Here is a 27,357-nt window from a genome sequence, read left to right on the forward strand (position 1 = left end):
TCTTTCTTCCTGGCTGAGAACACAGGAACTTCGTGGCATCACCAGTAGATTAGCCGTTGGTTCAAACCCACTAAGTGATAAAAAAATAATTTTGGGAACTATAGACATTCTTACTCTAGTTCCTTAAAATTCCCCATGGTTTCTGATTGCTTTTTATTGACAATTTGTGAAATATTTTGTAACTGGTACAGTAAAAATAATGAATGAGATAAATCCCCATTTGGAGAAAATACTAAACAAAAATTTCAACAAACTTAATGAAACCAAACATTTATAACCAAGAGAAAGAAAACTAAAATAGTCGATGGAAACTTGTTTTATAACTGAAGATGAATGAAAATTTAGACTTACAGAGAAATAGCACTGATTCATATTTTTCAGATCCTAAGGTATTTTAATATACATATAAGATACATATATGATATATACAGAGGGTGACAAAAAATGTATGCACATTTTAAGAAGGGAAAAACTATTAATATTGTAATAATGTATACCGATAATAAAAGATGAATACAAGTCACGTTTGATTTCTGCAATTACAAGAGGTGCTCAAAGTGGTTACCATCAGTGTAATTTTAACACAGGTTTTTCCTTTCTTAAAATGTGTATACTTTTTTTGGCAGCCTCTGTCATATATATATATATATATATATATATATATATATATATATACACACACACACACACATATATACATGTATATATATATGTTCTATTTCTGTTAGATTTGAGGGAATATATTGATATATTAGTACAGATTCTGCAGACTTTTTTTTATATTAGTTCAGGGTCAGTTACTTCTGTCTTTTGGGATGCAATCATTGGACTATATGCAAGACTTTGATAGGAAGCCACATGGTTTATAAATTGGGACTGACATGGGATACCTGCCTGTTACAGCCAGATGTCATAGGTGATCAAGGCTCCTTCTCGGGGGCTGTCACAGTCACCTAAGAGGTTCAGTTTTTCAAAGCACTTTCTCATGCACAAGGACAAATGAAGTGTCCTCTGTTAGCACCCCTAGCACATGATGCCACCCTGACAACGTCATGCCTCGTCTCTACTTTTAGTTCTGTTATAAATGGAGACCCTGGACTTGCCTCAGATGACCTTATGAGATATTTGTTCACTTACCTTATTTGTTTGGCAGCAGTAAATGGTGGAGCTTTTTTGATCAACCAGCGGCATTTTCAGTTTCTGGGACATTCTTTCCTGTGCAATATCTCCAAACTCATTTCATAAAGGCATTGAAAAGCCATTGGAAAATAACAGAGGGAGCACAGTGCATCCAAATGCAGTTGCCCAAGGCTCAGGCTGTAGCAGTAATTAAATCACTGCAGAACAGGGGAGCACTGGAGTAAGAGGTGAAGGGTCAGACTACCTGGGAACATAAGCCATGCAATGTGACCACTGCAAGGGACTCAGTGTGTGGAGTGCCAGAGGTAAGATTAGACAGGTCAGGCTGGCTAAGGACAGATCACAGGAATCCAATGTCTGGGCTCGGAGTGTTGGATGCTATTCTGAAGGCAGTGGGGCACCACAGAAGGACTTTAAAAGGGGAATGACATGATCAGAATTGTATCTTTGGAAGGTAAGTGGCAGTGCAGTGACGCTTGAAGAGAGGGGCCAGTGAAGAGACTGTTAGCAGTAATCTGACTGGGAACAAAGAGCCTGAACTAAAGCAGGTACAGTAGTAATAGGTCTGTGAGCTAGTAAAGGGTTTTGCCACCTGTTAAATCCGCATGAGAACAATATCTTCCATCTGCAGGGGCACTGGATAGAGCTCAGCGTATAGTGCTGTAGAGCCTGAGCTGGACATTGTTCAGATATCAGATCCTCTTCTGTCCCTTTATAATTATGTGACTTGGGCAGGTTTCTGAATTATTTGAACTTCAGTGTCCACAACTCTATAGTAGAGACAACACTACCCACCTCATAAGCTTGTTCTGATGTTTAAATGAGATAAAGCTTTGCTTAAGCGGAGGTACAGGCTAACACACACACAAAAATGTGTTGAATTTCTTTCTGAGAATACTTAAATTGTTGTCAGCTGGGGGGGGGGGCTTGTGTGTGACTGTCAAAGCCGGACCAGCCTGGAGAGAACCCAGACCTGGGGCCTGCCCTCCTCAAGGGCAGGGCTGCACCTGCTGCCCTTTGTGTCTCCTGCACCCTGCACAGGTCCGGACGCTTAGGACCAGTACAGCATGTGCTTGTCACCTGGCTGGATGAATGAAGGAAGGAAGTTTCTGTCTTCCAATCAGATGGAGGGCTGAGAAACACTGTAAAATGCCAACAGCTTTCCTTGGGGCTACAAACTTGGACCCCAACTTCACAAAACCAGAGGACGCTGCTCTGCAAAAGGCTTGAGAAGGTTTTCTCTGGGCATGGGAGGAGTCATAACAAGATTATTATCCTGCTTCTTGAATTCATTGCAATGATAATCAGATGACCCATCTGACTTGAGGGAATTCTTGGCTTATTTGGAGTGCTTCATCTTCACTACAGTGAAGCAACTTGCCAGTAAAAATTTATTTCAGGGAGTCACAAGATAGTCACCTTTGGCTTTGCTGGGGCTGAGGCCTGCGGAGCTGCCTTCTATTAATATGTTGATATATTAGCCGTGCAGTGGAAGGAAGTTGCTGGGGAGCGTGTTGAGCAGTTGCAGGGGCAGTATGCTGCACCACTGCTCAGTGTGCACCTTTACCAGGTCCCTCCTGTGGGTCTCCACGCCCAGGAGAATTGGATAAGCAGATGCTCTAGGCCCCAGACCCACAGCAGGACAAGTGGGTATGGACATGTGACTATGCATTTTCATGCTTCATGTGCATATCTCACAGCACATGAATTGTGTGTGTCTGGAGTCTGTTGAAAAGAAAATGTGCAAAAAAGACTTATAAGGCTGAGGCTTCTGCTGACTCTGCACTTGGACTTGAATGTTTACGAGGAATTTTGAACATGTTTGGACATAGCGTGTGTGTGTTCTGTCAAAAAGAAGCCTTCAGAAGGGTATTCCACTGGGTGCTTGTTTCTCTGTTGTAAGTTTTATATGCAGACACATTAAACATGTCTCTTCCAGTGACCACCCAGGAGTGTAACGTGATATTTTATCTCTGCTTCTGAGGATACGAGTAATGCTGCTCCTACTGTTTTGGGCTGCGCTCAAAAGTTGGCTATCTCAGTCCTTCTAGAATAGGTTGCTGTTGTTTGGAACAAGGTAACTTAAATTTTGGAACAAGATAACTTAAATACTGTAATTTCTCACTGGGACGCAGTTTTGGACGCTCATCTCTCATATACCAGCACTCAACACAATTGCTTTTTGTTCTTGGGAGTTTTGCTGCATGCCCTTCATCAGTCAGAGAGACGTGGGGCAAACTTCCTCATGGTTCCGAACCCCACAGATCCAGTGCAGGATGGCATAGGAGCTGGGGTGAGCTATGGGGCAGGCACAGCGCAAGCAAGGTCAGCCACTGGCTCAAAGAGGGCCGTTGGTTTTTTGGAAGAGGGGAATATTGCAGTAAAAAATAGTTGAAGAGAAATTAGATTAGAAATACGTTGAGTTGGAATAGATGGAGTCCATGTAATTCTTTTGGAAAGTTGTTTCATTAACCTCGGCAGTAGATATTGAATACCTAGGTTAGGGTAGAGATGCTGAAAATGAAGAGGAACAATAATTGTGACGGTATCTTGTAAGGAGAATAAGACCAAAAGGAAGGGCAGGGCAGAGATTGAGAGGACTCCAGTGCTTTGAATCTGGGACATCTTGATGAAAAATGGAGAGGCCTGATTTGGGGGGGAGATGACAAGGCCAGGGTCGATGTACAGAATGAGGTAAAATTAAACATCATCTAATGTTTTAAATGGGAACATCTAAATAGTGTTATTTTGAGTAAAATGTGTAAATATCATGACTTTGTAAAAATTAGAAGTACTGAATAGCAGTTTTGTAAACTTCACTAAACTTTTCTTTTTTAATATTTAAGCTTTCATATGCTAGTTGCATTATAACTGAAAGAGAGCTGATTGTTGATAAATTTTAAATAGAAAAAAGAATATCTTTTAAGTTTGGCTCTTTAGCAATTGTTACTTGTTTTTCTAGGTTTGATTTGGAAGAAAATTTAAGAAAGGCCTGGTCTGGCTCTTTGCCTCAGAGAAAACCACATGGAATAGCAAATTAAACAAAGAGTGAACACATTTCCAGTCTAAGGTGTGCTGCACTTTTTATCGCAGACACACAGATAGTTCTAAAGCTTTTGGGGTAAATTGTTTAAAAATCATACTTCCTACTTTCCCACTTTTTAAACCCAGTAGAATGACGTTGAAAAGTATTGTTGCAAATGAGAACTAGAAATGATGATTAATTGATTCACTCATCAAGTATTATGGAGTTGCGATTGGGCATTCTCTTTCTGGGTACATAGGCTATTCAAGGAACCACATGGACCCTGCGCTCCAAGAGGGATGAAATGGGGAGGCCCTGGCCTTCATAAAGCAAACCGTACACCATAAGTGAGGCATAAGCACTGAGCCGCAGACAACTAAGACATGAGAAGCCTCCGAGTATACGGAAGGCAGACCATGAACCATGTGTACCAGCATGGCCACCGTGACCTTGCAGGGAGACAGGGTGGAACTGGGCCAAAGGCAGAGGCTGGTTGCAGTTGAGTTTTTACAATTGCTCCCTAGACCATGAAACCAGTTGCCTTCAGCAGAGTCTCAGGGCCACAGAAAGGGATGCGAGTGGAAGCAAATAAGCCAAATGCCTGGTCAGAAATTGAGGGTGCCTGACTAGGTTGGTGCTTGTCACAGACAGAATCTTCTTGCACACTCAGAACTGGATGTAGAAGAGCCCGAGGTGAGCGATCCGGTTTTCTCAAAATTTCACTTTGACTCTAGTTGTTTTCCTTTGAGTCAACTCTATAGTCAATTGGAAACCTTCAATCATTATTTGAAATAAGATATTGATAGATCCGGGATTTGATTTTTCCCCTACTTAAGGGATTTTTACCTTGTTCCAGGGATACTGACAGAAGACTCAAGATTCCTGGGTCAGAGACAAAGGACTTTATTACTTGGGGCACAGCAGGCAGTATCAGCACAGTCACTTCTGCTTGTTCCCAAGTCCAAGGAACAGGACCCAGTATGCTCAGATGGACACTGTGCACGCAACAGGCCTGTGTCACAGCTGAGGAACACTGAGCTGGGATAAGCATGCCTGCTCTTCTCAGCAGAGGGAGACGCTACCTCATCCTTCAAGGGTGCTCACTGCAAACATAGTCCTGAGAAATGGTCCAGGTAAAGACTGGTCCGATCCTTGTGTCCTTGGCACACCCAACAAAGAATGGGAGAGACCCATGGAGACCATCTCCTAATGATATAAATATATAAATAGCACAATGTCACAGATGAAAATCTGAGAGGAGTGTTAAAATTTGAGTTTATTTAGTAAACTGTCATTTCACAGAATATAATTGGGCTATTTCAAATTTCAAATAGGTATTAATTCCTATTTTAAACTATTTGAAAAATCCCATCGCTTTTCCTACGCACTGTGATAAGCAACCTCTTGAAAAATTTGCTCCCTTCCTTTCTCTCCCCCTTATTTTTAAACAATCCCTTTGTGCGTAATATTCTACCAGGTGCTGTTGAAAATATGGAAGAAGTATATGATTCAGTCAATGACCTTGGTTTTATAACATATGAGAATGATGAGACAGGCTTGCATGAAACAACCGAAGTAAATCCATCAATTGCTTGATAATGAAAGACTAATGATGTCAGAAGGAAAAGTGAACCAAATCATTTCATAACATTTCTATCAAGAATGGTTACATATTTTTTTAATTGGTCTGTATTCCATGGCCATAGCCACACTGGTTCCTAATAGCTACCTATAGAACAGAAGCATTACCGTTCAGCAACATGCCTGCTGCCTGATACTGCTCCCCACCCCCGCAATTCTCTGGGTCTTGTATCTCTCTTGTTCTCAATTTCTCTGCCTCTGTCTCTGATGTGTGAAGTGTAGGAGTATTCATGGAAAGAAGTTTAGTTCTTCAGGCTTTTTGGTGGGAAGAAAATAGCTTGCAGGTTGGACTCACCTGAAAAATCTCCCCAGTATTGCACCAACTTTGGTCTTTTCCACATGACAGTGTCATAGAGCACCTGGCTGCTGAGCCAGTTAATGTTTGCTCCTGTTTGGGCATGGGGGGTGGCACTTAACTTGAAATCACTGAAAACCTTACTCTAGAGTTCCGAGGTAACTTTTCTGTTGAGTTGACTAGGTAACGATATAGCATGTTTGAGTAACGCTAAGTGCTTCCATTCCACAGTGTTGATCCTTGCCTCCAATTTGTGAATTAAGAGCTAACTGGTGTACCCATGGGAGGGTGTGGCTCAGGAATGCTAAGGGACTTGCTTGAGGTCCACAGCAAGTGACAGGGCAAGGTCTAGGACTCAGGCCTTCTGACATCAAGGTCACCAGTGTTTTGGGGAGTTGGGTTTTTGTTGCTTGTAAAGCAGGATTTACTTGATATGAAAACTACCATATCATTGCAAAAAAATTGCTCGTTAGTCCTTCATTATCTCCCTTTATCAAGCTCAAATTGAATAAGTGGTAGGGATGGTGGTAAGATAATTATCTAGTTTTGACACTTGCAACATGAGAGATTGTCACTCTTTGTGAAAGAGTGATAGCCAGGCAAGGCTTCATTCTACCAAGGACACTTCAAGGACATCCCACACCTTTTCCCTCACTTTCTTGGGACCAGCTCTGCCCCAGAAAAATCCTCCTGAAGCCACTGCAGAGCTTCTTAGATTCCAGGACATCTCTCCGGGGCCCCCAGGATAACCTGACCTATTTTGTGATGGGTCATGACTATTTTTAATGTCTAAACCACCTTGAAAGATAAACTGTCTCTTCTGTGAGAGAATACACTTGTAAAGTCCACAGAAGTTTTGCTCACAGGGAGTTGTGCATGGAGCAGGTCTTGATATGCAGGTTATACAGCAAGTTATAAAACGTCACACAAATATGATTATTCTCATCTGTTTTGTCAGGCTCATATTCATAATGAGAATTCTCAGGCCTGGAATGAGGCTCTCAGAGGCTCTGTCTGAGGAGTAGGGTGCTGAGCTTTTAGTATATGAGAGCTGTGGTCTCCTTTGTAGGGTCTCGGACCTTTCTAGGGGTTGTAAGGTAGTTTGGTGACTTCTGGCCCTTGTCACATTTCCATTATGGAACAGTGTGAGATTTCAGCCTTAGCTAGCTTTGAGAAAGAATTGTATATGAGTATATCAAAAGCAAGAGATTCAAATCTCATACAGATAGAATTTCAGGAATGTTGAAGGCTAGAACCAAACTTTTTGGAGAAAAAAAAATTAGAGACTTTACAGGCAAAGGAGAAAGATAAAGTATGAAAGATGAGAGTATGTCTTTATCTAGAATTCAGATATTGTCAGATTTAAGCAATGAGAACATCCTGGAGTCCTTAAAAAAATAGGTTCTGAAGCCCCAAAGGAGCTGTTGTGAATCCCAAGTGATGCATTTAGTGGGTACAGTTTCCTTTTCAAGCCCTTCCCCGGGTAGTACCCAGCTTTTTACCTACTTCTAATGGCTGTGGTCATCCAGTACCCCAGCCCCTAATCAATTTGGTAAGGCTGGAGCAGGGCAAAGGAAAGGCTCCACTGACACCTTAATGATGACAGAGGGGCTAGTGCCAGCCCCAGGGATAGTCAGCAGAGAGCCCATCGCAGAGCCCCCCGAACGCTGGTAATGGAGCCCTAGACATGAGGTCAGGGTTGACCTGTATTCTATAAATTCCATTTAAGAAGGCAGGAAAAAGCACAATATATTTTTTGAAAGAGTAACTGGGAGTTAGAAATATTGGCCTTCCCACTGTTGAGTTCTGTGGGTCACCATGGTGTTCTCCTACTAGATTCCAAACTTCCAGGTGTCTAGGACTTCATAGTCATCTATGCTGGTTAACTCCATTTATTTATTGTTTTAAGTTTTAGCTCCTACAGGGAAAAGTTTTATTTCCCTGGAAATTATATGTGGAACTCCTCTTTCCCTGAGGATGCCTCATCAGCAAACGGGCACTGTAGGACCAAAAGATGTGTGTCCTGGCGACCAAGAAAACCCCACAGACTTTGTAACAGGCAATTCACATGAAATACAGGTCACTGACAAAACTAAGAAGGCCAGGGAGCAAGGAGACCTGTGAAGAAGTCAAGTGTGACTATTACTGCCCATCAGAAGTCACAGAAGGAGAACTGACTCTGAGTGGTGAACACACAATGCAGTATACAAAGGGTGCCCAAAACATGTATACACATTTTAAGAAAGGAGAAAACTGTATTAAAATATATACCGATAGCAAAAGATGAATACAAGTCATGTGTATACCTTTTTTTAGCCCCCCCCGGTATAAGTGATGTATTATAGAAATGTACACTTGAATCCTATAGTTTAGTTAACCAGTGTCACCCCAGTAAATTAAAAAAGAAAGTCACAGCGGGCTACGTAATAGGAGAGAGTTGTGCTTCCACATTCTAACTCGTGTGACATTGCGGAACCACATCTATGCAACCACAAAGGTATTTTTGGAGACGGTAACACCCACTCCATTAATCCCTCCCTCAGGAACTATGCCAGACAATACTGCAAAGATTTTCCCAGTTATCGTAACTGTGGCTCACTTCAAATTTCCTAGTGGAGACAATTTTATGTAACATTTTCTTCTCTAGATTATAGCAGTGCCTGTCATTTGGGTTTTCCTTAGTCTATAGGATTTTGGGTAATTAAAGACAGAAGGTAAATTTTTCAGGTTGATTAATCTCATCTGTGATGAGCTTGGCACTTCTGCCTTAGGATACTAGTTAAGCTTATATGACTTGATAAATCTATAAGACTCTGATCTTACATGAGCTATTATGTTACTTTGTGCTGTTGAAGTTTTCCTGAAAATTGTTAGTGCTTATTACATATTGAGGCATGTTCTCATCTCAAGGGCCAGGGGACCTCAATGAATTGAGAGTTCTTGGTTATCAGGTATTTGTAATCAGACAATAGATAGACAATAGTAAGTGGCACAAGGACTCTGTTATTGCAAATTGTGCTGATAGCCAAGGAAACCAGATGTAGGGTTTTCAAAATAGAGATGAAGAGGGTTGAATGAGACAACATTGTAGATTTCTCTCAAAGATTCCTCCTAGTTTTTCCTCCACTTATTAGACAGTAAAATACAATCTAAATACCTCCTCCAGAATATCTGTCTAGGATAGTAATAGGAGAGGAACAGAAGAATAAAATGACAAAAAGGATGGGAGTGTGTTGTAGGGGAAGTTGTTATTGTTTAATTCTGCATTGGGGATCACTTTTAGAGGAAAATTGCCTTTGAGTGGAAAGACCTAAGTAGCAGCTCACACCACAAATTGTGCTTTTAAACTCATCGATAGTGTCTGACAGGTCGCCAAGCATACTTTTCTGTAAAGTGCATCTTGTGGCTTAAGGTCTAAAAGTGAATGCTGCTTCTCGAAGCAGAAGAGTAATGTGACATTTATCTCTGGAGCTAAATACTTTTATTTATCCTTAGCTCCTTCCTAGTCTCTAGCATCACTGAGGAGCTGAGTTCAGGAGGGATTCTAAAAGAATGCTTTTGATCTCAGAGATTCCTGAACACTAACTCCTGGAGGTCGAAGAGCTGCTTGCGATTTCTTCCACACAGCCAGGAATACACAAGAGAGGTTTATTCTCTGTTCTTGCTTCATTGTGAGACTGCTTCCCCTCCCTAGGATCCTTGAGACCCTTCTAATCGGGCAGTTGAAGAGGTTCTCTTTGTCGCAATATGAAAACAATCTCCTGGGAATAAAAAATGTTTAAAATGAGACCTAAGGAGGTTGTCCTCTCAAGATCAGGATTTTTAGAGAAGCGTATAATTGGCATAAATTTTTAGAGAAGAGTATAATATCCACAAATGACGAATTGTTATTATTATCATAGTTTTCTGGCCCACGACCCACAAAACCCTAGTAGAGCCAGGTCTCCAGGGCCCCCAAGCTTGAGGAGGGTAGAGTGGGACACACTGTGGTACACTGTGGGTGTGCTGACTGAGAGGATGTAGCATGATTTGAAATTCCAGGTTTCTCCAGGGACCTTGAAGGGCTCATGCTCCTAGCACCTCAGAGTCCTGTGGGATCACGTGTGCTCCGCCTTGGTACATTGCAGAGTGTAGTCCTTTCTCCCATTATAAAAGACGCATAAACATGAGTCAGACAAGGAGTGCTTTTTGCCTCCTTGGGACCCAAAAATATCAAGGGCAGCACTATTCTTTGTCTTATACTCTCCTGGGACATGAGTCAACCTCACTGGTCAACCTGGAACATGAGAGCAGTCAGCATGGAGGTGAGCGACCCACCAGTGATCTGACCCTCATCAGAGCGCCAGTGCAGTTGTGTGGAAAGTCCCTTATGAGGGGACAGACTGGGTTCAAATCCTGCCTGTGCTACAGTAGTAGGCAAGTTACTTTCTCTGAACCTGTTCCCTCACATAGGAAATGAGAACAATAATACCTCATACAGGAAATGAGAATAAATAATAATAATGTTGTAAGGAGGAAAGATCTTGAATATAAAATGTCCGGATACACTGGAACAAGTTATTACATGCAAAATGCAAGCAGCATGTTTGTTGACTTACCTGGCATTCTTGCGATGGGTATATAGTTGTTTCACCAGGTTTGCCCTACTAACCCCGCAGAAAGCAAGTGTTATTATCGTGGCTTCTCAGCTGACCCAGAGGCTTCTCCTGGAGCTCTATCTAGAAATAGAACATAAGGCTTGGAACTTTTTTTCTTTTTACTTCCCTCTTGTCTTAACCGTCATTTATTTTCAACTTCCTTTATTCCTTTCATTCTTTTTTCTTCCATAACAAGCAATGTATTTGCATGTGTATGTAAAAAAAGCAAATATAAAATATTGTAGAAGATCTTCCTGCATTGCTTCCAACAAGTGTTAAGATGTTATACCTCTAGGAAAAAAATCAAAATTTCTCCCATTAGTATTTTATGGTAAATTATAGAACATTTTCTCCACAAGTAAGTTATGATCGCTGAGAAAAATTATTTACTTCTTATGAAGATAGCATGTGTATAATTGTTGGTTAAAATATACTGACTTGAAACATAAATAGAGGAGAAACTACTTTTAGAGGTATAATAAAATAAAACTTAAAAATGTGTGCCATTGTTTAAAAAAAGTAAGGCCTTTGGAGAGAAAACTTGCTAAAGCTTTGGTCACTGTTTAAAAGCTGCCTTCAAAACATTTATAAACAGTTTGAATCCATCTGAATGTGTATTTTACAGATTAAAAACAGTACTAGCTAACCTTAGCTTCCTGGCCATAAAAGGAGAGAAAGAATGTATGATACTGTACACATGGAAAGTGAAATGAGTCATGGGATCTTATAGTGACATCCAAAATGTAAGCTATAGCAATCCATAGAATTTTTTTTTCTTTCTTTTTTTTTAATTTTTTTATTTTTATTTATTAGTTTCAGGTGTACAAGACAAGGTAATACTTAGACGTTCATCATTTATATCCCTCACACTGTGAACCCCCCTCCCCCCATCCACTATCCCTCCGACCTCACACTGAACCATCACATTTTATATATATAAAATTATAGTTGGCATTCATTAATGTTTAGCTTCTGGTGTACAATGCCATGATCAGGTGTCCACAGTATCCCTGAGGTGGTCTCCCAAATAGGACGCATGTCCATCGGATACCCAACAAAATCTTTACAACATTATTGAATACCTTCCCCAAATTAATTTTCAAAAAAAACCCTGAGGCCAGCTTGTGGTTACCAGCTCCTTCCAAATCCCTTCACCTTTCCCCTTATCCCCAACCTCCCCCCCACACACCCATCTAACAACTCTCGGTTTTTTCTTTGTGTCCCCAAAACTGTTTCTGATTAGTTCATTCACATAGTCTTTTCTTTAGATTCCATATATAAGTGAGATCATATGGTACTTGTCTTTCTCTTTCTGACTTATTTCACTTAACATAATGTTCTCTAGATCCATCCATGTTGCTGCAAATGATAAGATTTCTTTCTTCTTTATGGCTGCGTAATACTCCATTGTATAAATGTACCACAGTTTCTTAATCCAGTCATCTACCGATGGGCATTTCGGTTGTTTCCATATCTTGGCTATTGTGTAAAGTGCTGCAATAAACATAGGAGTGCATACAGATTTTTGAATTGGAGTTTTGGATTTCTCTGGATAGATGCCTAGGAGTGGAATTACTGGATCATAGGGCAGTTCCATTTTCAGATTTCTGAGATACCTCCATACCGTTTTCCATAGAGGCTGCACCAATCTGCAGTCCCACCAACAGTGCACTAGCGTTCCTTTTTCTCCACATCCACGCCAGCATTTGTTGTTTGTTGATTTATTGATGATAGCCATTTTGACTGGAGTGAGGTGGTATCTCATTGTGGTTTTTATTTGCATTTCTCTGATGGTTAGTGAGGTTGAGCATTTCTTCATATGTCTTCTTGCCTTCTGTATGTCCTTTTTAGAAAAATGTCTCCTCAAGTCCTCTGCCCATTTTTTAATTGGGTTGTTTGTTTTTTTGGAGTTGAGTTGAGTAAGTTTTTTATAGATTTGTGATATTAATCCCTTATCAGATATATCATTGGCAAATATCTTTTCCCATTCAGTAGGATCCCTTTTTGTTTTATTGATGGTTTCCTTTGCTGTGAAAAAACTTTTTAGTTTGATGTAATCCCACATGTTTATTTTTTCTCTTACTTCCCTCGCGCGAGGGGATATATCAGTGAAAAATCTTACTCCGGGTAATGTCCATGAAGTTTCTTCCTATATTTTCTTCTAGATATTTTATGGTTTCAGATCTTACATTTAAGTCTTTAAGCCATTTTGAATTTGTTTTTGTATATGGTGTAAGGAGGTGGCCCAGCTTCATTTTCTTGCATGTGTCTGTCCAGGTTTCCCAACACCACTTATTGAACAGACTGTCTTTACCCCATCGTACATTCTTGCTTCCATTGTCGTAGATTAGATGGACATATAGGCATGGATTTACGTCTGGACTCTCTATTCTGTTCCATTGATCTATGTGTCTATTTTTATGCCAGTACCATGCTGTTTTGATTACTGTAGCCTTGTAGTATAGTTTGAAATCAGGTATCGTTATACCTCCCACTTTGTTCTTATTTCTCAAGATTGCTGAGGCTATCCGGGGTCTTTTATGGTCCCATATAAATTTCAGGATTATATGTTCTATTTCTGTGAAAAACGTCGTTGGTAGTTTGATAGGAATTGCGTTGAATATGTATATTGCCTTAGGCAGTATGGACATTTTAACTATATTAATTCTTCCTATCCATGAACATGGAATGTGTTTCTATCTATTTATGTATTCTTTCATTTCTTTCTTCAGTGTTGTATAATTTTCTGAGTACAGATCTTTTACATCTTTGGTTAGATTTATTCCCAGATATTTTATAGTCTTTGGAGCAATTGTAAATGGAATTGTTTTTTTAATTTCTCCTTCTGCTATTTTATCATTGGTATATATATACAAATGCAACTGATTTCTGAATATTAATTTTATATCCTGCTGCTTTACTAAATTCATCTCTCAGCTCTAATAGTTTCTTGGTGGAGTCTTTAGGGTTCTCTATATATAGTATCATATCATCTGCATATAATGACAGTTTTACTTCCTCCTTACCAATTTGGATGCCTTTTATTTCTTTCTCTTGTCTGATTGCTGTGGCTAGAACTTCCAGCACTATGTTGAATAGAAGTGGAGAAAGTGGGCAACCTTGTCTTGTTCCTGATCTTAGGGGGAATGGTTTTAGCTTTTCCCCATTGAGTATGATGTTAGCTGTGGGTTTGTCATATATGGCCTTTATTACATAGAATTTTGTTTGATGTGCTTTGTTATGGCTCTAAAAATAGACTAATTTGGATATAATTAGTTATTTTTATTGTGGTGAAATATACATAACATAAAATTTACCACTTTGTAACTATGTAATTCAGTGACATCAGATACATTCACAGTGTTGTGCAACCATCACCACTATCTATTTCTTGAACCTTTTCATCATCAGAAACTGCGTCTATTAAACAGTAACTTTTTCTATCCCCTGCCCAATCCCCAGTAACCTCTATTCTACTTTCTGTCTATGAATTTGCCTAATCTAGGTATCTCATATAAATGGAATCATAAAATATCTGTTCTTTTTGCGGGGGCGGGGGGGTCTGGCTTATTTAACCTAAGTATAATGTTTTCAGGTTTCCTCCATGTATCAGATTTTCCTTTCTTTTTATGGCTAAATATTTCATTGTGTGTTTATGCCATATTTTGTTTACCCATTCATCTGTTGATGGGCACACATAGTGTTTCTACCTTTTGGCTATTGTAAATAATGCTTCAGTGCACATTACTGTGCAAGTATTCATTTGAGTCTCCAATAATGAGTGTTTTAAAGGGTATCTTTCTGTTGGGTGAGATTTTCAAAGAGAAGGTGAAAGAGTACATCAATGAATGTCATCCACATGCTATCTTGAAAACCAGCTTCTGGAACTATATTGTGCAATCTCGGTAGTTAAAGCTGACCATGTGCCTATGGACACTGCAAACACAAAACACAGTGGCCTTTAGACAGAGGCAACTACCTGGCAAATTCACAGTGACATGTAAACGAGATGGAGATATCTCTGTGCCCCATGAAATCATTACTAAATAGTGCAGCATCAATTGAAATGGGGGGGACATTACCACCATGGAGACACCCAAAAGAATGATCAAGGTGATCAAGTCTACTCTTGGCTGCAGGAGAGACGACAAATACAAAAGATTATGTGCAGTGGATGGCATGTTGCAAGTGTGGAGTGAGGAGAGAAGAGATGATGAAAACTACATGGCTTCTATTCTTGAGGACAGATGAAGGGGCTGCCAGTAACCCCCCACAGGGATGGAAATGGGAGCAATGTCAATGGCAGCTGAAACCAAGGAATGAGAAGGTATCAGCAGATGGGGGACAGTGAAATGAGAAGGATAACAAGTGGGCACTCTGTGGGTTACAGACACAGTGAGATCTGAGGCTCTACAGGAGACGTGCCAGTAGGAGAGACATGTGAGAAGAAGGGATGACCCAGGAGGATAAGTGGGATATGCATAACCTGCCCCTTCTCAGGGCTTGGAAGGATATGTCTGTGCCCACCTGTTGTCAGAACAGCTGCTTCTGTCCTGCTTTACGTTTCAGTTTCTGTGTAGTCTTTCTCCTCTTTATCAATTTCATTCTTAATTAGTTTTTGGTAGCTTAGTGTCTTCTCTACATTGTATAGCCTGAAATAACCTGCTAACTGTACAAAGAACATCTTTATCCAAGGGTGTTTACGCCCATTCAAAATGTTCTAATTTCTAATAAACTGTATAATATCTGCTCAGAGTGAAGAAGCCCTTGTGACAAGACCTTGTGTCCATTTTCAGTCGTGTGGAAGAAATTATCACCCAGAAATTATCAGGGTGATTAGAAATAATGAGGAAAACAATGTCCGAGAAAAGAACCACACCATGGAGGGGCCCTCTTAGCACAGACATGAGGCCAGCTAGCGGGGGCTCCTACAAGGGGCCAACCTTGGACACACAGGTCCAACGGATTGTAAAGGCGTGAAAAGTGCATACTCTAATTCTCTTCTCAATTACTCCAATTGGATGTTAGTTTATATCCAGACGAGATTTCATGTATTTGCTCCTCTGGCTGACACCATGACCAAAGAGGAGGTCTTTTTAGCACATTTCATTTCACACTCTGGGTGCTTCTCAGTTTCCTAAAACAAGATGGAAGTTGTTGTATGAAAGTTTCCTAATCTCTTTATATCCCTTTTTCTGTCTCATGCTTTTGCTTATCCTTTGGTTCAGCCAATCTCCCTCAACCTTATTATTCACTTTATGTTAATATGTTAAAGAAAAGCCTTGTCAGTCACAAAAACAAGTGCCTCTCCTCTGATAATTGGCTAAGATCTAATAACGGAGCAGGCCTGCTCTGTCATCATGTTTCTCCTTGTAGTTTGACTCATCCTAGACATTGAATGTGAAGCCAATTTTGCCATTGGCTCTTGGCATACTTAATTGCATTGAGGGAAATCTGACCTACTTATAGCCTTAAAATGATAGAAATAGGGCCGGCCCGGTGGCTCAGGCGGTTAGAGCTCCATGCTCCTAACTCCGAAGGCTGCCAGGTCGATTCCCACATGGGCCAGAGGGCTCCCAACCACAAGGTTGCCAGTTCAATTCCTTGAGTCCCGCAAGGGATGGTGGGCAGCGCCCCCTGCAACTAAGATTGAACACGGCACCTTGAGCTGAGCTGCAGCTGAGCTCCCGGATGGGTCAGTTGGTTGGAGCGCATCCTCTCAACCACAAGGTTGCCGGTTTGACTCCCACAAGGGATGGTGGGCTGCGCCCCCTGCAACTAGAAAACAGCAACTAGACCTGGAGCTGAGCTGCACCCTCCACAACTAAGACTGAAAGGACAACAACTTGAAGCTGAATGGCACCCTCCACAACTAAGATTGAAAGGACAACAACTTGACTTGAAAAAAGGCCTGGAAGTACACACTGTTCCCCAATAAAGTCCTGTTCCCTCTCCCCTCCCCCCCAAAAATGATAGAAATAAGGCTCACTTAATGTGAGAGAGAATGTTTTTTGTTAAGCTAAAATTTCTTCTGTGAATTATTAACAATCTATTTACACAATAGATTTTATGTGGCTTGTGATATGAACTTAAAGTTCTAAATAATCCAAATTCCATTCCATAAGCAAAAAAGAATATACAGAAACCGCACAAATAAATAAGTTTACACTTCAAACACACATTTCCCATGCAGAGTGAAAAAGACATTTGTGTAAACAGTGTTCTTTTTTTTCCTAGAGAGAGAAGAAAGCTGGAATGATTAATAATGACTCCTACTCTCTACTTTGCAAAAAAAAAAAAAAAAAAGGGGGGTGGTGGTGGTGGTGATTAGCATTTGAAAAAATTAACCAGGAAAGAATTATAATTGTTTAGCAAGCCAACATTTGCCTTTTATGGCTATCACTTATTAAGCATATGACTTCGTTTAGTCTTTATAAGAACCCTTTATATAAAGTAGGTATTAATATTATTCCCACTTTTAAATAAGGAAATTGAGGCACCAGGATGAGCTCAAAGAACTCATCTAAGCTCACAGGCCATGAGTGATTATGCTGAGATTTGAACACAAATGCCCTTGTTCCTATTCTCCTTTCTCATTTACACACGTGGTTGACATATGTTCATATGCTTGTTGGAAAACTGAAAAATTTATGAAGATGTTGGTCCAGTTTTAGAGTGAAGTTTTTTATCTAATGCAAAAAAAGTTATATTTTGAATTTTTAAAATTTCTCTAAAGCCATACGGTGAAAGCTTTTAAAAACGAGTTGAAATTACACATGCAAGTCTGAGAGATCTCAAGTGCTAGAACTCTCAAGACAATAAAAAGAGAAGAAATTAAGTGCCTAAAAGAAGAGTCAAAGCAAAAAGGGTGGAGTACAGAGATGTGTGGCCCAAACACTGTCGTGCCAGAATTAAGCATGAGCTGCTTGGCAAGCAGAAAATGTCAGTGGACAGCCAATGGGACGGGAAAAAGCCTTTTCACTGGCATTTTCCTACTTGCAGGCTGTTTGCTACTTAAATCTCCAAAGGACTCTATTTCTTTGAACACCAGTTAAATTTTCGAAGCTCTTTTGCATCCCCAAGTAAATGTTTGCCATGACCAAGCACATGCATCCGAGTAAGCTGGAAGCAGAGGAGGTGGCAGTGGAGGGGACAAGCCAGCCCTTGGCTGCCGACTTTCCTTCTGGAAACCCTCAAAAGGGATGGAAGCATGAGAAGGATGGAAACACGGTGTAGCCACATGTGTATTTTGGTGAACCTGAGGGGCGAGAGATGACAGACAGAACAGGTGGCAGATGGGCAGGGCAAGGATACCTCAAGTCTAAGTCACTGCTCTTGGTGGCCTCTTCACAGTGCTTCAGAGGCAGCCCGGTGTGGTGGAGCAGAACACCTCAGAGGGGTGTGACTTCCTCCCTGCACCCCCTTGGGTGCATAAAGTACCTTTACAAGCCTCTGTTTGCTCCTGCTTAGTGAGGGACCATGATTCCTCTTGTCCATCCTAGAAAGTGCAAATGGCAAGGTGCTGCACACACATGAGGTGTCCTTCCTTCCTCCCACAGTCTCCAGCCCAGTCTGCTCTGGATGGGAGTGATTTTGTTGAACAGTAGAATCAGCGAATCCGAGGGTTGGAGGACCTGGGACATATGCTTTCATCTTTGGACAGGCGGTGACTCAGAAGTAGGCATGCAGGCTTGTCGGAGATGAACGATTTGTCCCAGCAGGGAATGGCCACAAAAGCTGCATCAGGGAAGGAAGCAGGACAAAGCTTTCAGGCAGAAGGTACTTCCTGATTAAGCCCCTTTTACTCTCAACTCAGAAACCATTAGAGTCCAGCTTGATTGCACAAATGGATTTACATACAGCCCAGGAAGGAGCCATCCTCAGGAAGTGCTGCCTCGATTCTGAATAAAGAGCACCCTTGCCTTTCTATATCTAGATGAGGTCTAAATTGTTATACCTTGCACATAAAGATATAACAACATCTGCATTTTTCAGACGAGTGTTTCCTGTAAGAAACCGGTCATAGATTTGGTGTAATTCAGAAGACAAAAAACTAGACTGATGTGGCTATAACAGCAGACAGCGCATTCCGCACACAAGAAACATGCATTAATGAACACTGCAGCCCTGCATTTTCGCCGTGAAGTGACACCTAACAGGACCACGTCCTTAAATCTCAGCGTAGTTCTGTCCCATGACCCCAATCCACAATGCTGGGTCCTCAGGAAGGTACAAGCTGTTGGAGCTCTTTGAGAGAGAAGAGCAGGTCTCCCTCAGTGTGTGTGTGTGTGTGTGTGTAGGGGGAGAGGTAGGAGAGTAGCTGCAGGGCTGCTTGGGCTCTCATGCTGGCTCCTGTGCTGTAGCTGTTGAGGGGCTGCCGTGGAAACACACGGTCTGGCAGCTGATTGTGCTTTTAAACACTGTCTGAGAGGTTCTGTCTCAGCAACATAACATGCTAGCAGAAATATCCATGGTTTGGGGCGTCAAGCTTCTTAGCCTGTGTGTTCACAAAAGACAGGACCATAGATGATAAAACCGGCTTCCTTGCTTTTAATCACCTAAACCCAGGGCTGTTTTCATTATTCCACAGAGTGCCTGTTAGTAACGGCAGTCCTTCCTGGGGCCTTTTCAGGCCACGCTGGGCAGGGCGGAGCAGGGCAGCCTCTCCCTCTGCTCCGCTTTGTACCCATCCTTAGCCCAAGGCAGCTATTGTTCCTGCCAGGCTGTTCTTTTGGGCCTAGGTTACCTCTTACTGGAAGCATGTTTATTTTCTAGTGCTCACTGGCCCACCTCAGAAAGCAGGGCTTGCCAGCCCCTTCTACAGAGTCCCAGCAGCTCTTGGCCTCTAGGGGTTTCTCAGGCTGCAAGAACAAGTAGTATCTGGTCCCTCACACTGCAGCTTAGTTACAGGTCTTGCCTAATTACATCATCTGCAGTTCCCTGAATGGTGGTGGAGGCTATTGGACAACTGACAGAGCTTTTGTTCCACAGGAATCATGAAACTGTGGGCAGGCATTCCCACTCTCCCCTTAAATCAGAGTGTGCCTTGATGTTAGAGGTGGGAATTCAAGTTGCCATGGCTTGGAGAAAAGAATTGCTGAAGATTTACCCAAGGGACAGTAACGGTTTTACGCAGAATGCTAGCCAGGGACACTTTTGAGATTTCAGAGCCTTTTGGTAGATGATTAATGGAGCTGAGCAGTGGCTCCAGATAACAGGGCTCCTCAGCCAGACATGGGTCAGCGAGTCAGCCTATGGCTAGTGGGCAGGAGGAGCCTCTTTGAATTGGAGCCATCAGGCTGGGAGGGTGATTAGAATGTCGGATCCATTTGCTGTCACCAAATGTCCATTAGGCCCTTCTTTGTCATCTGTGTGAAGATGTAGTTGATGATCCCCGGTAGCACAGAGCTAGCTAATCCTGCCTGGGGGCTAATCTTCTAGCTGAATTTCCTGTTCGTTTCTGCACAGTCGATCAGTTTTATAAATCACTTCCAGGGGAGGCTAGATAAAGACAACACAAGACTAAGTTTAGTGGGAATGTTTGCATTATGTGTCAATCCTATTGTCTTTAAAATACAACATTTTTTCTGATTTGAAAAAATAATATATATTAATTTTTATTATTTTGGAGAAATACAAAAGGTCTATAAAGAAAACCATGAAGTCATCCATCGTTCTACTGACCATTGATAAGACCTATTAGCATTTTAGTGTATTTGCTTCCAAACATTTCAAAGACGAAAATATTTTATCTTGGTAAGATTAAATTAATGTTTTTATCCTGCACTTCAAAGATTGGCATATAATAAAACATTCCCCGTGTCACTTAAAATATTTAGTAATCATACTTTGAATGGTTATACAGTATTAACTGTTGTCAGTGAAATTAAAAACTTGTGTGCATAATGTTTTTCTTTCCAACATTACGACAATTTTCAAACATAATAAAAGCTTAAAAAATTTTATAGCAAACACCTGTATACTCACCTCTTACATTCCACAGTGACCTTTTACTATATTTGATTTATCAAATGTCTGTTTATCCATCTATTTACCTATTAACCCATCTTATTTTTTGACACATTGAAATAAATTGTTGACACCAATTCACTTTTCCTTAACTATACATTTTTGCTTGCAATTTTTTTGCGTTGATTTACATATACTGAAATGCACAGATCTTAGGTTCACATTCAATGAGTTTTGACAAATGTGTGCATAAATTTTATAGTAAAACAGTGCACTCTATTATTTAGAACAATATTAAAAATCAAATTAGAAGGTCCAAAGGGTGTGATGGCAGATTATTATGAAATAATATCACAATTGAAAACTTTTCCATATATGTTCTTTTGTTTGAAAGCTAAACAAAGTACTAAAATAAATATTTTCTCATGTTACATGCACCTGAAAAAAATGAGTGATGAATTTTCTCTGAAAAGTGGGCAACATTTATATGTATATATATATATATATGTGTGTATTTCTTGGCTTTGCTTGTTTTTTTCCAAAGTACTTCTTTTGTATTATTTCATTAGATTAAGGAAATAATTTGCCTCTTTTGATGGACTGATACATTTCTTTCTAGTAGACAAGTGAGTGCCAGAAACAGATTATTTTTAAAAAGACCCAAGCCTTATCTTTAATTTTGATAGGAAAATGGCATACATATTTATTGATTTTCAACTTTTCTGAATGTCCAATTGCCACTATTGTTCACTACTAAGTAAGTCAGTAGAGGCTTCTGAAATGTGGATTCTAATACGACATTGCATATAATGCTTGGTGGTTTTACTGAGTGCCTACATGGATGTGCATGTTGAGAGTTGGGATTCCTACAGTTCTGGGAAAGGATACTTTGTTTTTGGTGCAGTCATCATTATGGTCTTGCAATGTTCATGATTTTCCATTTTTCTTTTTGCATACTGGTGATAACTTACAGTTTTACTTTATCATCATAAGTTTTGTTTATTTTGTCGTGTTTTAGTTGGGTCTAGTGTGTTGTAGTGTGTTTTAGTCAGCAATTTTCCATCACCAGGTTTCAAGATACATGTCTCTAAGGTTTAAAATGAATCGACCCGCCCATATTATAAAGTAATATATGTTATGTTCCCCAAATGTGCACGTGCAGCGACCTGTAATTTTTATCATCATGTTCTTTACCAGGAGAAGGTGCTGTTTGATAGGTTGGGTGTCCGTCTCAGGTGGGCCTCATGCTCTGGACAGTGTGGCTGTGGCCTCACCCTCTTTGTCTTGGCTACTGGGAATCCCAGCCCAGCTCTGACTTTTATGACTGTACCTTTCTTTAGCTAAACTGTCTCAGGATAATTTTCCTGCTCTTCTCCTCATTTACTGTGTGGTATTTTGTCCTCTGATAATAGTTTTCTATCTTTTCCAAGTAAGGACTTTTGCTGCCTGCAGCTTCAGATCCTTTCAGAATTCAGCAGAGTGCCAACAGATATTTTATGGCCATGAAGTATCTCATGAGCAGAGCAGTTTGCAACCATTCCTAGAATAGTTCTTTTGTGCTCTTTTACTAAAGAAAGGAAAGCAGTAAAGAAAGAAGAAACTCTTTGGATGAGAAAACTCAGCAACTTTGGGCTTAGCAACCTTGAGAAAACAAAAACAGCCCAAATTGGGAAATTGGGCTGTGGGAGCCCTGGAAGGCAGCTGTGAGGTCAGAGGCTGTGACTGGGAGTGAGGGTTGGAGTCAGGGTCAGGTTGGTGCCCCATGTCCGAGTTTGGGACACCTTGAAACATTACCTAATTTCTGACTGTATTCTTGTCTGTTAACCAGTGATAATAATATATGGTTCTCAGGGCTCTCTTGAGAATTAGATTAGATGGGCAAAGAAAGAGTTTTTAGCATTGTGCCAGGCACTTGTAAGTACCCAAAAAATCGTAGTTGTTAATATCGTATTATCCTCTAAAACAGGGCCAAGGAGAGAGGGTTTCCTTCCCTTTATGGCCATGGATGGTTTTCCACTGAATCCAAGGGGTCTTTATGTTTATTGGGTCCTGCAGTGTAACTGGTACAGCTGACTTCAGCCGAGTGCTGATTCCGGGTGTGAAGGGGACCCGTCTCCCTGGGAGCTGTTTCAGGGGCTGGTGGAAAGGAGGGAAAAGGAGGAGGCATCTTCCAGTCAGGAACTGTCACTTCAAGCTGAAGGAGAAGCTAATAATTCTTACTCTTCACATTTCATAACACTTAAATGAGAACTTGAACACGGGTAAAAGAATGTTGATAACTTCCTTCTAAAGGGAAGAAGACTTATGCACTTCCATTTTCTTATTTTGATTTTATAACTGTGTGTGCTGTAAATCAGCCCTCCAAACCCAAACAACTTTCTAAATTATAAGAATCTATAAGAATTCTGAAAATCATCTGCGTACATCTAAACCCTCTTTTTCCATATAGACTTATAATTTACAGCATCCTAATTTTGTATTTGCCTCCTTTATTACCAATCTAAATTTTAAGCCCGAAGTCTGTCTCTGAGACACTTTAGCTATTGAGAGCTTGTTAGATTTTTTGAAATTGCTTGGAAGAAACTGGCTAACTTAAAATAGGAAACATTAAGAATTGACATGAAACTCCAAATAATTGCCTAACTTCATATTTTATTTAATCATCTTTAATACTCAACAAATGTACCAGCCTTAGATCGATTCAATTTGGATTCACAAACTCAATTTTTTTTTTCCTTTTCAATAGGAATTTAGAGTTAATTTGCTGGCATTTGGCCAGACTAAAAAGAAAGTAGAATTAAACAGAGGGAAAATCCTCCATTATGGGTTCCATTTATTTGATAGTCTACATTTTCCCCTTTCCCTTAATTGTTTCTGGGAAATTGTTTCTGAGACTGTCCACTGGATCTGAGTCATCCAGAGGAATGAGCTGGCCACGAATAACGCTCATACAAATCGTCCCTACACCCAGGGTTCCTTGGCCAGTATGCCCAAAGCACTCTCAGCAGGTGAGCTAGGGAGAAAATTGCACCCTGGGCTGGGGGCCTTGTGACTGCTTGCCACTTGGTGAGTGAGCCATATGCCAGTGACCTGCAGTGCAGTGGGGTTCCTGGCCAGTTCCCCCCAGCACTTAAGGGGCTTCCTGCTCTTTTTAACCAACAGTGTATGTATAGGTTGTACCTCAAGGACCAGGCTAATGACAACAATGTCTACTTATGGAAAAAGGCCCAAGAAGTTGGTGAGTAACTTCTGATGAAGCACCACTGCAATCTGACCTAGATTAGTAATTGCCTCTTCTTTCCCCTCTTTAAAGTATGAATTTTAATTTCCTGGTTGCTTTTGTTCTTGCTTTTGCTAAGGAAATAGTATGCACTGTTGATAATCTGGAGACTATGAAAAACCACGAAACGGAACAGTAAAATCACCCATAATTCTATCACCTGAAGATAATCACCATTAACATTTTGATCTATATTTCTCTAGTCTACTTTTCTAACACATGTAACACATACATATATTTATATTTTATTAGGTATAAATTGAAGTCACAAAATACATGCTGTTTGTAACCCATATTTTCCTTTTAATATGTTACACTTCCTGAATCTTTAAGTATTCTTCAAAAACATTATTATAATAACCTCCACAGTATTCATTTATTGTTATAAAAGGTACTGTGATGAGCATTCTTACCCATAAGTGTTTGCACATATTTCTGCATTTTTCTTTAGGCTACATTCCCGGAGATGGAATTATTGGGTCACGACATATACACTTGTCAGGCTGAGTTACCCACCTAAAATGCTGCAGGACCACTACTCACCCTGATCACACTGTGTGTAAGTGCCCACCTCTGTGGACACTTGCTAACACTGGGTGTCATACTTCCTTTGGTCTGTAAATCTCTAAGTGAAAAAAGTGGTATCTGGTTTTAATTGCTAATCATGTGTTTATTGGCCCTTTGTTTATTTTCTTATTAAGGTGGTTTTCATATTGTTTGTAAAATATTACTCTTTTGTCTATCTCGTGTTAGAAATTTTTTTCCATTTTGTCATTTGCTTTTTAATACTGTAAATAGTTTCTTTTGACATATAAAAATTAAAACTCTCACCAATCTACTCTATTAATTTTTCCCTTGGATGTTTTGGCTTTCGTTTCAGTGTTTATAAAGACAAAGAACAAATAGAAATTCATCTCTTTTCTTTCTAATTCATTTATGTTTTCTTACATGTAGATTTTTAAAATTCATCTGGAAATTTCTTTTTATATATATGATATGGATCTCACTATTTTTTTCCCTGTGTTAAACAGTTATTCCCCCAACCTATGCAAAATAGCCCATTTCCCCCCCGCTGTTTTATAATGCTAGTTTTGTCAATTGTTAAAATATACCCTCGAATCTATTTCTGAGCTTTGTTTGGTTCCATTGATATGTCTATTCTTGTACCAGCACCGAACCATCATATAATATTTTTATATCAAATAGTACAAACCCACTGTTATTATTCTTCACTTTCAGTGTTCTTGGCTGTTTTTACTAATCTATTTTTCTAGCTCAGAGATCAGCAAACTTTCTGAAAAGACAAGATAGTAAATATTTTCAGCTCTGCAGGTCATATGGTTTGTGACCACTACTCAATTCTGCTCTCGTTGCACAAAACAACCACAGACAATAGTAAAGGAGTCTGCATTTCAGTAAAACTTATTTACAAAAGAAGTTGTGCGGTGATTTGTCCTGAGAGCCATAGTTTGCCAACCCTGTTCTAGATGAATTTTTGAATCATTTTGTCAAGTTCTTCCATCCTCTTACCTCCCTCACAAATACACAAAAAGTATTTGTGTGTGTGAGTATACACGCATACATACTTGATGGTGTATATATGTATATATATGGAGAGAGAGAGAGGAATTTGGTTAAATGACATCATAGTTATAAAATGATTTGGGAGAAATGTGACATCTTTGTAACATAAGATCTTCCCATCAGACACCATCAAGCATTCCTTTATGTCTATCACCTTGGGAACAATTTTATGGTTTCCTTCACGTAGGTCCTGCAAATTTTTGGTTAACTTTAATCCTTACAGTGTTTCTCATCCATTGTGACTGGGATCTGTGTTGGCGGTCCCATGACCGCCGCCAACCTTTTCCCTGATTCGCTAGAAGGACTCACAGGACTCAGACACAGTTGCATTCAGGGCTCAGCACGGGGAAAAGACCCATCAGATGGGCCCGAAGAATCTGTACACAGGCACCCATTTGGCTCCTTTTCAGCAGGAGGGCTCACTCAGCATGTGCTCCTTCCTCTACCACTGAAAATCGGTAACCATGATTGTGCATAGATTTTCAGAAACTACTGTCTCCACTTCTAGCTTTCATCTCACTTCTAGGTAGTTTTCTTGCAGAGTGTGCACAGTCTGTTTTCCATTCACGGAGAGAATGTGATGCATGTGGGGTGGCAGGCAGAAGGCCGGCTCTCTCACTTGCCACCTTGATTGCCACCACAGTTCCAGAATTAAAGCCTTGGGAACAGTCTCTCTCCCTGCTTTTCATTGTAACTCCTCTCCATAGTGGATCATCAGAAGTGTTCATCTCACTCAGCTCATTCAAATTAAAGAAACTGCTTCACTGCAGTGTGAAGAATTTTGGAAAACGTACTTATTATGGGTGGAAAAACTCAAGCCCTTTGTAAGACTTGCTTAACTTAACCTGTTAGAGAAGGCTGGTTCTTTGTAGTCTGACCCTGCTTTTAACAAAAAGACTAAAGGAAACAAAGCTGCTTCTGAGGCAGAGGATCAGAGACAAGCTTCTACACCTGGTCCCTTAATGGACTAGGGAGCACCCACACGCCATGTTGATTCTGTAACATGTTTATTCTCTCAGTTACCTTTTCTCCCCAGGCCTTCAGCCTCCTAGAGGCTAAGGGATGGCTAGAATTTTAATTGTTTCTTAACCCTGAAATTCATCCAAGAAATGGCATGGCCATTTCTCTGTGAGTGAGACACTTAAAATATAAACATGGGGCCTGCTCGGTGGCTCAGGTGGTTGGAGCTCCATGCTCCTAACTCCGAAGGCTGCCGGTTCGATTCTCACATGGGCCAGTGGGCTCTCAACCACAAGGTTGCTGGTTCGAGTCCTCGACTCCCACAAGGGATGATGGGCTCTGTCCCCTGCAACTAAGATTGAACACGGCACCTTGAGCTGAGCTCCCGGATGGCTCAGTTGGTTGGAGCGCATCCTCTCAACCACAAGGTTGCTAATTCGACTCCCACAAGGGATGGTGGGCTGCGCCCCCTGCAACTAGCAAGGGCAACTGGACCTGGAGCTGAGCTGCACCCTCCCCAACCAAGATTGAAAGGACAACAACTTGACTTGGAAAAAGTCCTGGAAGTACACACTGTTCCCCAATAAAATACTGTAAAAAAAAAAAAAGTAAACAGAACTGAGTTAATTAACAAAAGATCTGACTGTGATATAAGTGACTTGTGTAAGGGCCTCCTTCCCCAGCTGTTTTGGTATGTGGGTTGCAGCAAAGGAATGAAGCAGAGAGGGCTCTGAGCCCTGCCACAAGGTGAGCTCCCAGAGGACTCACATCCATGCCTCAGTTAGGGCGAAGCTTCAGAGGCAAGGGGGGCAGCCATCAAGGAGAA

At 40.7% G+C, this 27,357-nt stretch overlaps 1 protein-coding gene across 7 annotated transcripts in view; it reads left to right on the forward strand.

Moving 5' to 3' along the window:
* MTCL1 (microtubule crosslinking factor 1) overlaps positions 1-27,357 on the forward strand; it is a 125,944-nt gene that overhangs the window by 44,701 nt on the left and 53,886 nt on the right. The gene's annotated exons all lie outside the window — the stretch shown is intronic.

The sequence above is a fragment of the Rhinolophus hipposideros genome, assembly GCF_964194185.1.
Source record: "Rhinolophus hipposideros genome assembly, chromosome: 17".
In the NCBI taxonomy this organism is placed as follows: Eukaryota; Metazoa; Chordata; class Mammalia; order Chiroptera; family Rhinolophidae; genus Rhinolophus; species Rhinolophus hipposideros.